At 38.8% G+C, this 14,805-nt stretch overlaps 1 protein-coding gene across 1 annotated transcript in view; it reads right to left on the reverse strand.

The window, feature by feature from the left end:
* Window positions 1-14,805, reverse strand: part of SYNPO2 (synaptopodin 2) — a 171,046-nt gene that overhangs the window by 103,669 nt on the left and 52,572 nt on the right. The window lies entirely within an intron of this gene.

Consider the following 14,805-nt stretch of genomic DNA (forward strand, 5'->3'; position numbering starts at 1 on the left):
TCTTAACAAAAACAATTACTCTTCTCATTTCAGTTTGTATCTACTTCTTATTTGGATTCCATCTTAATTTGTGTTAGCCATGTTTAAACCTTTGAAATCATCTTTGATGTTTTCCCTTACGTTTAACCATTCAGACCATTCCTACTGATATTTTCTTAGTAATATTTCTAGATTTATGCCTTCCTTTTTATCTAAAACATATCTAATTGAATTCCAGGCCCTCATTTTGAAAAAGACACAAATTTCCAAGTAAGGCCAGGCTTCCCTTTTGTTATCCCTTATATCTGTCTTGTACATGGTTGCCAGACTAATATTCCCCAAATACTTTTTTTTTCATTTTCCCATTCTTGCTCTTGACCTCTTTAGCCAACTCTGCTTTATGTATGAAATTAAGTCAAAATTCTTTGCCTGATAGTCACGTCCTTATAACATCTGGATATAAGCAACCTTTCTAAACACATCTCCTATCTCTACTTGAACCTGTTGCTTTGGGCAGACTGTCTTTCTACTGCTCCCCTGTAAATAATGCTTTGTGCATTTTGATCTCTAAACAGTGGCTCAACAGTGGCTTTCTCTCCCTTAAAATCCCTTCTGTTCTCTGTTTCTCTCTTCCAAATCTTCCACTGAAGACCCAATTCAATTCTTGCCTTCCTGAAAAGCCTCCCCTGGTTATCTCAGTCCACGGTAAAATATGGGGAAACACACCCTCTCAATACCAGCCATAACTGCCTCAGGGTCCATGCACCATCTAAGCACACACACACTATGTGGGATGCTTTGTATTATGGAATTGAAGTATTTAGCATTTCATATGTAAATATTTAAACTTCCCATTATGCTACACCTTCTCTGAGGACAGAAGCAGTTTGGGATGGTGGAAAAGAACATGAAGACTAGAGCCAGACTGTTTGGGTTCAAGTCATCACTTACTACCTGGCTGATCTTAGGCAATGTATTTTCTTACATCTCAGTTTCTGTAGAGGCCATTCTAGGCAACCAACCTGAGCCGTAGAAACCTGAGTAGGTAAAAGGGCCCACCTGACTGAATACAAACAGGCCCATCAGGTGACCCACCTCAGAATATCCATTAGCCCTCGCTGACAAATGGGTTACTCACACCCAGGCACAGGTTCCAAAAAAGGAAAATTCTGTCCATTCCCATGCTTCCTCACCCACCTCCCCGCCTTAACTACAGCCCCCCACCACTGCCTCCTGGCAGATGGTCTCCCCTCTGCTGTCCTGACTGCTACTCCCTCGCAGTGTATTCAATAAACTTCTCCTTTGTTCTGCCTTGGGTGAATTCTTTTACCGCTCTCACTGCTGGCCTCTACCTGATCCAATCACACCACAGTTTCCTCATCTGTAAAACTGAGAACAATATTATACTTTCCTCATAGACTTCTTGTGAGGATTAAATGAGTTAATGAATGTAAGGTGCTTTAACAGTGCTGGGTGTATAGTAAGTACTTTGTACATGTTACCTATTATTCTTCCTTACATATTTCCCAGTGTATAGATATAGATACATATAGAGATGCATATAGACACATTTATATGCACATATGAATATCGATATACACATATGTCTATATTCATATCTATGTATCTATATATGGAAGGACACTTGATCAGTTAAACAGTTAATCTGGGGAGTGTGGAAATTCCATCTATTTTAGGAATATATATATGCTCCCCTCCAGCTCAGTTTTATGTCTAGGACTGCTGTAGCTGCTCATTCTTCTCTTCCTGATTGCATGCAAGTGTTCTTCTGGGACAGAGAGATGGGCTGCACACTTATTTATTTTCAGTCAAGACTTGCACTAGCAAAAGGACGCCTGGGTGGCTCAGTGGGTTAGACATCTGACTCTTGGTTTCGACTCAGGTCATGATCTCACAGTCATGATCTCAGGGTCGTGAGATCAAGCTGTGTATCAGGCTCTATGATGAGCACCGAGTGTAAAAGTGCTTGGGATTCTCTCTCTCCCTCTCCGCCCCTCCCCCACTCATGGTTTCTCTCAAAATAAATAAAAATAAACATTAAAAAAATAAGAATTTCATTGGCATTGAAATGCCCATTTTCATTGAATACACTTTTGCATTTGAGACATACATATTCTTTAGACAGCAATCATGAATCTATATAAAAGGGTGCTCTTGTATTATAATTTGTGTTCAAATTATATGTTCAGTTTGGAAAAAGGATCTAGGACTCTCCCCATGAATAATCTTCCTCAATTTAAAAAAAAAATAAGAGAAAACAACTGGGGAAAAGTCCCCACTGTTGGATAATGAAGACATTTAAGGCACATGTGTAGGCAAAATTCCAGTTTTTAAAATATCTTTTTTTTGTTTTAAAGATATGTACAGGTCACAAGATATGATTACATGAAAATCAATATATTTAAATATTTTTAAAACCTGAAATAAAAGTGTGATTTTATAATACAGCAAGTAAAGCCTGTATGAAAAGAACATATGTAATTGGTAACACTGAAGAGAAGGGAGGTGAAGGATCTGAGGAAAGAGCAGCAGTCACTGTGTAGACAGACAAGGGCTATGTGTCAGGAGGAACAAGGCCCTAGCAGGAATCCTGGCCTTCTGGAAGGTATGAGGGGGATAGGAGGCCAGTGACAGGGGCTCTGCCCTACCTCTTCACACTCTGATCTATTCCTCACCTAGCCCAGAGGGGTCGAGCTTTGTTAGAGGAAAATTACTAGAGAGGACCAAGTATCCCTGGTTCTCAACGGAGCTCACCAGTACTCAAGCTCATGCTTATGACGTTCACGTTAGTGATCCTTGGCAGTTGATATTAATTCCTAGGAATCTATAATAAGCATGGCGGTTTTGCAAATTATGAAAGTAAAATAACATATTCTATACAGTACGAAGTGTTGAAAGCCTCATGATGTGTACAATTTCAAGCAATTTTTTCCCTTTTTTTTTTTCAAGCAATTTTTAATTTTCAAAAGGAATGGCTACAGTTGGAGAAAGGCTGGGTCCCAAGGAGTGTCTCCTTTTCCTGCCTGAAGTGGATACCTCTACCACTTATTTCTGAGAACCCTGTGCCTTTAATCACCAATTAATACCTTCAAATAGTCGGTGAATATTTAATGAGCACCTCTCTTGTGCCAAGAATGATGAAGCCTATGAAGAGAGAAGTGCAAGGTATTATAGAATCTTAAAAGCAATGGTGTGCCCATTAAAAACTTCAAAATAGAACCAGTGCAAAAAAACTTATTTCATGTTTTTGTAAACTCTCAACACAGTTCGGATAATCAACCAAACATTTTAGCTGAAAATGAATAATGTGTTCAAACTCATATGTGAGGGTTAAAAAAGCATCGTCTTCCTATCCCTTACTATAGTGAAGTTCCAAGGTCACTTCTGGTAGTTATGCTAATGGAACCAAGACCTTTTTTTCTTTTTTCCCATTAGAATCTTCCCAGGGGGAAGCCAAGGACTTATTAAAGGAAAGGAAAGAATGTGGGCATTGCAGGAGTCTGAGTGAGAATTCTGACTTTACTATTTTCAAACCATGTAGCGTTGGGAAAATTACTCAACTCTCTATGAGTTTCAGTTTTCTCTTTTATAGAATTGGGATAAAAATAATTCCTTCTAGAGTTGGTATACAATTAGAAGTAAAGTTTTATAAAGCATTTGGCACAATGCCTGACAAAGTACTTAATAAATAGTATGTTTTAGTATCATTGCCGGAAAATACCAAATTCTCAATTTTTGATGACCTGTACATATATTAATGAAGAATATGCTAAATTGTTCTATCTGGAAAGATGAATTAAATACCTACCATCCAATGTGATCAATTAAAATACCAATAAGAACAACTGAATGGTAAAACTTAATATTCATATTTAGCTTGCTATTACATTATTTCTGGCATTTTAACCAATCTGCAGTCTTATTGGAGTGGAATCCAAGAATCATGTATAAAATCAATGTGTTAATTCAGAATACATAATTACAAATAACTTGGATTCAGACAGAACATCCTTTTTTCTCAAAACAAAAAAAGAGACCCTTTTCTCATAAATTAAAAAATTTTGTTTCATTGGGGCGCCTACATGGCTCTGTTGGTTAAGCATCCGACTCTTGATTTTGGTTCAGGTTATGGTCTCACGGTTCGTGGGATGGAACCCTGCATCAGGCTCTGCGCTGACAGCAGGGAAAATGTGTGGGATTCTCTCTTTCTCTTTCTCTCTCTCTCTGCCCCACCTTCACCCTCCCTCTCAAAACAAATAAATAAACATTAAAAAAATTAGTTTTGGATATTTCAGAAGGAAAAAACTAAAGACAAAAAAGACAGCAATTTCACTGAATTTCAATATCAGGAGAAGGAATAATCCATATATGGTAAATGAAGTCTTAATGAATTTTATCTCTTTCCATTTAGGATGCTTACTTACTAGTGAAGGGGGATTTCCAGTCCCCACTTGTACTTTTTCCATGGCAGGGAGGTGGGGACTTACTGACTCGTTCACCCTTCCTCAATCACTCTTCAAGCAGGGGGATGAGTCGCCTCCCTGATTGTTGAGACTGGGAGGAGGTACTGAGGAAGCTTAGATCAAGCCATCCCCTGCTGGCTCTGCATCCCCCAAGAATCTTACTCAACTGGTCCTTGTGATAAGTTTGAAAGAATGGGCTCTCTCCAGCTTTGCCTGAGATTGGGTGAGGAAATTTAATTCTGGGGTCAAATATTAAAGAAGCTCATTATGGCTACACATTTAGCCACATCCCCAAATTCACCTTGGTTTTTTTTATTTTTTTTTTGATTTTAAGTTTATTTATTTTCAGAGAGACAGAGACAGCATGAGTGGGGTAGAAGCAGAGAAAGAGGAAGATAGAGAATCCCACTGCCAGCGGGGAGCCCGGTGTGGGGCTCAAACTCCTGAAACCGTGAGATCATGACCTGAGCCAAAACCAAAAGTCCAATATTTAACCAAATGAACCACTCAGGGGCCCCAACTTCAGTTTTTTGGGTTTTTTTTATTTTATATTTAAATCTTCATCTGTTTCCTATGTTTTGTTTCTCAGTTGTTTCCAATCTCAAGAATAGATGTAATTTGCATTTTGTGATGAAAAAACCCAAGTCCAGAGAAGTAGCATATGTAGCCCAAGGTTATGCAGCTAGTAAAGAGCTGACTTAGAATTTCAGCCTTGGCCTGCTTTACAACACAATGAGGTTTCTTTTCAGGACACAATGCTGCCTTCCTTCTGTTAAACAGTAAAGATAACTACTACAGCAATAATGAAAGTCCTGGTCCTATTGTGAAGCTATAAATTTTCATTGTTGGGTCCCAACAAACTTGCTGTTTCTTCATGTACTGCTGCTGTCGGTAACAGAAAGTGTCTGCTCTGAACTTCCATCAGTACACACTGTGTCTGCATGAGCCAAGCACACACAGAATAAGACAGGACAGAATTATCCAGGCTGTAATGTCTATCAATTCCTCCCGCCATCTGCTTCCTCCCAACTAGTCTCACTGTTCAGGACAAGTGCTTTTTCTTGAGTTATGTATATAATATAAGAAAGATTTGAACATCTTCATACTTGGTTAAAACTTTCTCCTTGGATAGAAGTAGACCAGAAGACTTAATAGTCCCCTGGTTACATTATTTTCACAACATTCAAGTATCTTCCTCTGTTTCCACAGCCCGAGTAGTTTATGGCTCTGACTTTCTGGGACACACCTTTGTATTACCTATATTTAACTACGTTAACTATATGTTTTTTTATTTTCTGTATTCTTGATGCTCGGACATCTGGGGTTTTACCAACTAGCAGAGACTGCCTTTCCCAGGTTAGCTAATTCCTAGAGATAGTAAACAACTTGCCTTGCCTTTGAGCACACCTTTGATATGCCAACCAATCCTGGGTCCATAACCCCCTTGCACCTCTATCTGGCACTCCTTTGCTCTAATCATCTCAAGGCCAAGTATTAGACAATAGGGACCAGCCCCCTTCCTGTACCACCACAGCCCTCAGCACTCAGATGATTCCAACTATCCAACCTTACTTAAACCTCTCACCCTGCCTTGCCCATCCTTAGCTGGAAAACCACACTGAAGGCTTTTGCCCATGCTCTCCCCTTTCTCCTTCTGCCTCCTGACCAACCCTGGTTCTTCCCCTGTGGTCCTTCATGGCTTGGCATGTCTCCTCGTCTTGGGAACTGTGAGTAACAAACTACCTTTTTAAAGGTGATTGTCTCCTGATTTGTTGGCTTCACCATACCTGAATAACAAAATCCTTGGGTACCTTTTAAAACAATCTTGTACCCTTGCAAATAGCAATATACCACAGGTATTTTAATATATTTGCCTTTCTTGTGGCAAGTTACTCTGAAAACTATAGTATTACAAATCAATGAAATGATCATTTTCTAGACTTCTTTAGAAAAATAAGACTATTGAGATGAGGATATGGTGGTTGTTTGCTTCTGTGATTTCTTTTAATGGAATGTTATGCTTTCCAAAATTGATTAAATGCATTTATTTGATAGTGGTTTAGAGTGAAAGAAATCTCAAGCCACCTGGTTGCCTCACAGCTTCAAACAGAATTTTTCAATAAGCCTCATGAAGACAGTAATTATTTTCATTATAAAATATTTTGAAAATGGAATGAAGCCAGAATCAAACTAAACTAAATATAAGTTTGATGTATATTCCGAAAGAAAAATACAGGATAATGAGGATTAACTCAATAATGCATTTAAAAGTAGCTAGCTAGGGGTACCTGGGTGGCTCAGTCGATTAGGTGTCTGACTCTTGATTTTGGCTCAGGTCATGATCTCATGGTTTGTGGGTTCAAGCCCCATCTTGGGCTTTGCACTGACTGTGTGGAGCCTGCTTAGGATTCTCTCTCTCTCTCTCTCTCTCTCTCTCTTTCTCTTTCTCTCAGAAATAAATGCACAGTAAAAAATAAAATAAAAGTAGCTAGCTAGATGACCAACATGTAATAGAATTTTTAATAATTGTTTTTCCTACCAATGTGCCTGTAACAGCACTCAACTGGATTTGTGTTGCATTTTTTTAGAGGGGTGTGGCATAAGGGGGGGAGAGGCACAGAGGGAGAGAATCTTACGCAGGCAGCAGGCTCCATGCTCAGTGCAGAGCCTGATGGGGGGCTCGATCCGAAAACCCTGGAAGCATGACCTGAGGCAAAATCAAGAGTCAGACACTCAATAGGCTGAGCTACCCACGTGCCTCTATGTTGCATTTTAGAGGAAGAAACATTATGGAAAACTTACAGCAGTCTTTCAGGGTTAAGGCAATATTTCTTAACCTTTTTTCATAATCACTTCCTAAAGAATTTTTTTTTCCTATTTTGCCTCATCCCATGAAATGCTAATACTACAGATATACTATACCCTTGTGTAGGTACTGCAGCACTTTGGAAGCCCGCAAACCATGATAATAGCCAAGATATTTTTTGCCCCCCAAGAACTAATTTTCACCCCTGTGAGTGATATCACCCCATTGATAACCAGTGAGTTACCAATCGTTCTTAACCCTGGCTGCACATTAGTACTATCGTGAAGGCTTTTAAATTTTTTTTTTTCAACGTTTATTTATTTTTTTGGGACAGAGAGAGACAGAGCATGAACGGGGGAGGGGCAGAGAGAGAGGGAGACACAGAATCGGAAACAGGCTCCAGGCTCTGAGCCATCAGCCCAGAGCCTGACGCAGGGCTGGAACTCATGGACCGCGAGATCGTGACCTGGCTGAAGTCGGACGCTTAACCGACTGCGCCACCCAGGCGCCCCAATCGTGAAGGCTTTTAATTACCAAGCCCCCACTTAGCGATTTTTATGCAATTTGTCTGAGAGGGGACCCAGGCTTTGTTGTTTTAAAACTCTGGGGCGGGGCGGGGCGGGGGGGGGGGGGGGCGGGGGTTGGTGGATAAATAAAGATCCTTCAACTACTAACCAGAGAGGACTATTCTAAGTGCTTACCCAATGCTTTAAGTTGTGCCAAGCTAAGCAAATAACATGATATGGCCTGTTTATAATTTACCTTGATTATAAATTTACATACATCAATTCCTTCACACTGTAATGAAAACTTATATATTTGTACAGATTCCCACGTATAGTCTGGAGATGGACATAGTGGAGAAAATGCTTCTGGAATAAAAAGAGAAAGTGGGCAGTGATCATGATTCCAGGAACATGGCATTTGAAGGAGAAAATCCCCCCTTTTCATTTCGGGGTCAGCACAGGGATGTTACCTGGGCCTAAGAGCACTGGCAGGAGAGCACTCAGTTTGCCATCCAACCCAGGAGGGCCTGTTTTGGTAGAACAGTGTTTTCTAAGTGTGGATCTTAGAATTTATTAGAAATTGCAGTTATCGGACCTCACCCCTGGGGCGTGGAGACAGTGATCTGTGGTATTAACAAGCCTACCATGTGATTGCAAAGCACTCTGGGAGTCTGAGAATCACTGTGGTAAAACCTGCCTTTGAGCACTTCATGTCCCAACCACTTCCTTTCTTACCTAAGAAAATTTACCTTTCATTCCTACTGCTAATTTTTATCCTGTACTTGATTAATTTGTTCTTAATTCCTATGAACAAGGATCGTAACAACCTGGATCATATTAGTGCAATCAATTAACTTTAAAAGCTCCATCTTTAATAAAGCACAGTTGGTTATATTAAACCAGACAAAGCTCTAAACCAACCACTTTGTAGCTCTCTTTATATAATTTCTGTGGGGGGTGGGGGGTGAGGGTAGAGTGGGGAATGAGGGTTTTTTTTCTTTTGCTTATAGAGTTAACTAGCCAAAGAAGTTTCCTTTTGGACCATTATAGACATGTAAAATTCTTTATCTTTTGCTGGAAATACCAAATATTAATCAGATCCCCCAAAGCTAGGGTGACATTAAATGAAAAGCAGTTTAGACTATGGTGATAATGGCATCCTGTCTCTTGGTATTATTTAAATCATGCCAATTCCTAACCTACCCTGTCCTCCTAAAATTGTATACATATGTGTATATATATATATATATATATATATATATATATATATACACATACACACACACAATGCTATGGTAGCACTTCCTACTAAAACTTAAAACATATCCTGCAGGCTAGAATTAAACTGTTCCATTCCCTTAAGTTGCTTTCATTGTTGTTTTAATTATCCATAGAGTTTGAAATTGCCTTTTAACACAGGAATAGATCCTAAAGCAGAAGTGTGATGATTATTTCTTTAGGGCTGTGACTTATTTTTTTATAATGTTTATTTTTCGGGGGGTGGGAAGGGCAGAGAGAGAGGAGGAGAGAGAATCTAAGCAGGCTTTGCACTGACAGCAAAGAGCCCGAAGGGGGGCCTGAACTCACCAACCATGAAATCATGACCTGAGCCGAAGCCAGACACTTAACCAAATGAGCCACCCAGGCACCTCTGGGAATTATTAATATTATACTGATTCCAACCTTATAGGGACAGAGAGAGCTGAAGACAACAGAGGATGAAGAGCAGAGTGTGAGACAATAAACTCATTTCAGGTGGCTTTAATCAAGCTTAGGAGGACTGGAACTGAAGGCCATCCTCCTCCTCTACATTTCAAGAGGAAATGTTGCTTTAATAAGGCTCAGGTTGTTGACATGAATATGCTTAGGAAATAATATCATATGGGAATCCAGGCATTAAAACAAAGTGCTGTATCAGATTTGCTATGTAGCTTAAAAGAGAAAGCTGCAACACATTACATGTCTCACTGCCCATAAAAGGTAATATAACTCTGCTTGTGACCTTATTGTTCAAATATACATTGTGCCTGATGTAAACCATTTTCCCCATCTGGCTATAAAAGAGATAATACAGAGATGGTGGAGAAGTTTATCACTAGAGACTCTGAAGTTCATAGAATTAAGTCAATCTGCTTAAAGATAAATTAAATGGACTTGAAGCCTAAAAGTGTATTTTTTTTTAAAGATTTGAAACACCAGGTTTTAAACAGTAAAAAAAAATTCATCTTTATAGAACACAGAGATTAAGAAGGGTATTTGATCAAACTTCTAGCTACACGAGAGCAAGACAATCAATTCAGTAAAATATTGGTCAGCTCAAAGTACTTGACCCAAAAGTCCTAGCCTAAATGTATTTCTTTTAATCATAATGCTTTTAATAGAAAAATAAAAGCCTTTTATTGAATTTATTCTTGAAATACTCATAGAATTCTTTCTGCCCTTTATATAAAAGATTTAGAAAAGACAACATACTAAATTATTTTATAATGGATTTACAACATTAGAGTGAAATTATAAGGAGACTAAACACACTTTAGTGTAACTTTCTAGGATTTTACAATCTCCAACAATATTAATGAAGACATAAAATGTATTAGAGCAATTTTAATGAAGTTTGAAAAACATGAAAGGAGTAACCAATTACTACTTTAGTTTTATAATTAGAATGCAATGGAGAGCAAGCAACGGTATTCAGGACTCATACAGGAAGGCAGAGCCTAACCCAGGATCTGAAGGCCAGACTGTAACATCCTCTGATACCTCTTCTCTTCTTTTTTTGGTGGCAATTTTCTAAAACTGGGTCACAGAAAGAACGAGAAAGTCAGTGACCTCTCCTGATCATGTCAGCTGTTTTCAAAAGAGCACTGGAGTTTACCAAATAGCACGTCTTGCTTGAGCCCTCATTTGGCAAGAAAGTGCTGTTTCTGCCTGATGTCTTACCTTTCTTTCTAAACCATCAATGTCAGGTCCTACATGGAAAATAAAACCCATATACACCACAGAAGAACACATGCTTTTAAGTTTATGGCATCTGGAGCTACTTACAGCATTTTATGTAGAGAAGTTTCTGGATGGAAGTTGTTTTGTGTGCCTGTCCTTCCCATTTCTTTTCTTTCAGTCTACCTCTGATTATCTTGGTAGATGACATGATCTCAACCTACCTTTATCTAGAATGCCCTACAGTGAACACATCTTGCTTTTTCCAGGTACTTTCCTATTCGTGTTTTTCAAGAAAGTGTTATTTGGTCAAACAGCTGTTTTCAAACCAGCTGTAAGAGAAACTTTTGAGGGATAAATTATTGACTATTTTGCTTCCATATATATAGCACCCTAATTTTGAAGTCAGTATATTATAGAACTTTAGAAGATAGCTATATAGGACAATTTTGGGCCTATCAGCTTGCTTTTTATTTTTTATTTTTTGTTTTTTTTAATGTTTACTTTTGAGAGAGAGAGAGAGAGCATGTGCAAGAGGGGGAGGGGCAGAAAGAGGGGGACAGAGGACATGAAGCAGACTGTGCTGACAACAGCAAGACTGATGTGGGGCTCAAACTCACAAACCACGAGATCATGACCTGAGCTGAAGTCGGACATTCAATCGACTGAGCCACCCAGGTGCCTCTCATCTTGCTTTTTAAAACCTGTGTAGTAACGACCCTGCAATGTCATGTCTTAGTTTCTAGTATCTTTAGCTTAATAGATAAGAATAACACATCTTACTTTCTTGTCCCAAGTAATGTATGTTTCAGTGTATCCTGCCTTGCAAGATAAACTAAAGATATTCAAAAAGTCATTGCAGTATCTTGAACTACTAGAGAGTAGTTCAAATCTGGTTCCAATGTTATTAATTCAAGTCTTTTTTTTTTCCTTTTAAGTATGCAGTCTTAGCTTTTAGAATTTCTTTTCTTTCTTCCTTAACTCATCTTGTTTTGGGGACAATTACAAAGAGTTTTAGTCATGGGCGATTTATTTCTATCAATATTCTCCTATAGTAACACGACAGTGATCTTTGGAACCTAGACTGGTATATAGTAAAACATCTTTTATCAGAATTCTCTATGCTCTTTGAATAATTTTAAAATAATTTTAAAATAATTTAAAAAATCCTACTGCAAAGAGCAATGGATAAGAAATAAGGAATTAAAGAGACAACCTGACTCTAAAATATAGTCAGAATAGGGGCACCTGGGTGGCTCAGTCAGTTAAGCATCCGACTCTTGGTTTTAGCTCAGCCCATGATCTCATGGTTCATAAGTTCAACCCACGTGTTGGGCTCTGTGCTGACAGCACAGAATGTGCTTGGGATTCTCTCTTTCCCTCTCTTTCTGCCACCTCCCCTGCTTGCTTGCACATGTGTGCTCTCTCTCCCTCTCAAAATAAATAAATAAACTTAAAAAAATTTTTTTAATATAGTCAGGATATACTACTATAGGAACTTGGGTAGGTGAAAATAATAATGGCTCACATTTCTTAAATCCTTACTATGTGCTGGGCACAGCATTATATATTCCTTATCATTAAATAAACAGCAAGTCCAAGGGACAGGTACCATAATTGTGCCTGTTGTTTGTTTTATGAAGAAACTGAAGTTTAGAAAGGCAAGCAACTAATTCAAAGTTATACACTCTTAAGTGGTAAGGCAGGATACAAACACAGTTCCTCCTGACTTCGTGCTTAACCACCACACCATCCTCTCCCCTATCTATATAACCCTAAATTCCCTCTCAATGATGTATACTTTTAGTGTTGACTCAAACTCCACCCATAATTTATTTTTAAGGCATCATAGATAATTGTTAGAACTACATAAAAGCCTTTGAAGGACTAAATAAGCCAATTATTTCCTTGCCCAAGGACATAAGTTGTCAAAATATCTCCTAAACAACAAAAATATAATAAGCATGGTGGGTAAAACTTGCCCAATTGTATTATTATCCTTGTAACTGTTTCTGTCATTGGTTGGTAAAACATGGCCCTAGCCATCACCATCACCATTAAATAGAACTTGACTTCAGTTTGCATCAGCATGAAAGTTAGTGATTAGCCCAACTTACTTTCAGCTAAGGAATGTTGCTGTTTGACTCAAGTTGGTATGTGTCCTTGTTCCTTTATTTACTACCAAGAGTCATTGTTTTGTTTTCACTGCAGATAGTCCAAAAAAGAATGGAGGAGTTAGCTAAGAACCTGGGAGTGGGTAACTGTCTTGATTTGTCCAGGACTGACGAGTTTCCCAGGAAGCAGGACTTTCAGTTTTAAAATCGGGACAGTCTTAGGAAAACTGCCATGTATCGGTACCAGGAATGGACTTCTAATTTCATTAATTCTTCTGTTACAATACCTATCTCTCCTAGTCCGTTACAATGCACTAAACATGCACTTGATTTGACACTGAAAAGCTATCCTAGATCAGACCTACACGGCCGAAGTAAAGCTAACGTCTGAGGGAAAAAATTAAATACTTCCTTGCCAAAGTAGAAATTCTAAATTTGAAGTGTGGTGTCAGCTTCAAAATTAAACTTTAAGGGGCACCTGGCTGGCTCAGTCAGTAGAGCAGGCGACTCTTGATCTCAGGGTTGTACATTTGAGCCCCACGTTAGGTGTAGACATTGTTTAAAAATGTTTTAAAAAAATTAAATTTCAGTATATAAAAAGTGTAATAAGACCTGTGCTAAATATTCTCACTATCAGAAATTTGGTTGTTCACACATATTCATACTTCCAGATATTTGTAGCACTGAAAGCAACATGACTATCAAGTAATGTTTTGCTAACACTCATGCCTCAATATGAACATTTCTCCCCAAACTTCCTCCAGTGATGTTGACTTAGCTCAAGACATTTCTAGAACTTCTTTTAGAATTGCCTTTAGAGTCAGATTTATTTAATTTATAGCTCATCCTCAGTTTTTATGAGCATGGCATTAGGAACGTGGATTATTCTCCTTATTCGCCATATACAGGTCCATATAACTTGATTTTTCCCCTAAATTTAAACTCCTGCATTAGAGGGCAATGTTTGCAACCTCTGATGTTTGTCAAAATTTAAACTCCTGCATTAGAGGGCAATGTTTGCAACCTCTGATGTTTGCAACCTCTGATGCATTAGGAACGTGGATTATTCTCCTTATTTGCCATATACAGGTCCATATAACTTGATTTTTCCCCTAAATTTAAACTCCTGCATTAGAGGGCAATGTTTGCAACCTCTGATGTTTGTCAAAAGAACATGACACAAGTTCGGAAGACTGTTCCAAGAAGGTGTGACAGCATTGCTCTGATCAGTGGCAGCATGTTGGCCTGAGAAGACAACTCCCAATTTTAAAGAGAGCAATTCTGAAGTTATAAGCTCTCTATGGTTGTTCCCTTCCCCCCACATCACTTATGTTAACTTCTTTTTTTTTTTAATTTTTTTTTTTAACGTTTATTTATTTTTGAGACAGAGAGAGACAGAGTATGAACGGGGGAGGGTCAGAGAGAGAGGGAGACACAGAATCTGAAACAGGCTCCAGGCTCTGAGCTGTCAGCACAGAGCCTGACGCGGGGCCCGAACTCACAGACCATGAGATCATGACCTGAGCCGAAGTCAGACGCTTAACCGACCGAGCCACCCAGGCGCCCAGTTTACTTCAAGTCATACTCTTTAACTGTCAGCTAAAAAGCCTATAGCTTTGGTGTTCATCTTAAGCTCAGCCCTCAATGTTGTCATGCTATATCTCAATCCAGTTAGGTTTCCTTTCAAACTGGAAAGGTATCTATCCCAACACTGAACCCCTTGCTTGTAGCTTGTGATGTCTCCTTCTCTATAAACTACTCTTCCCTTCAGGGCTGCTATATTTACCTCTAAGATATCAGCTAGTTAACTTGTAATCGCTTCATGGGAGAGTCAGGGGACAAGGTTGGTTGTGTGAAGTCTCTTCAGGTAAACTTGTCAAACACATTATCCTCTAAAAGAAGGCTTTTCAACAACAGTATTACTGACATTTTAGATTGGATAAGCATCTGTCATGAGGGGCTGTCCTGCTTATTGTAGC

This window comes from Acinonyx jubatus, chromosome B1 (assembly GCF_027475565.1).
Source record: "Acinonyx jubatus isolate Ajub_Pintada_27869175 chromosome B1, VMU_Ajub_asm_v1.0, whole genome shotgun sequence".
NCBI classification, from domain to species: Eukaryota; Metazoa; Chordata; class Mammalia; order Carnivora; family Felidae; genus Acinonyx; species Acinonyx jubatus.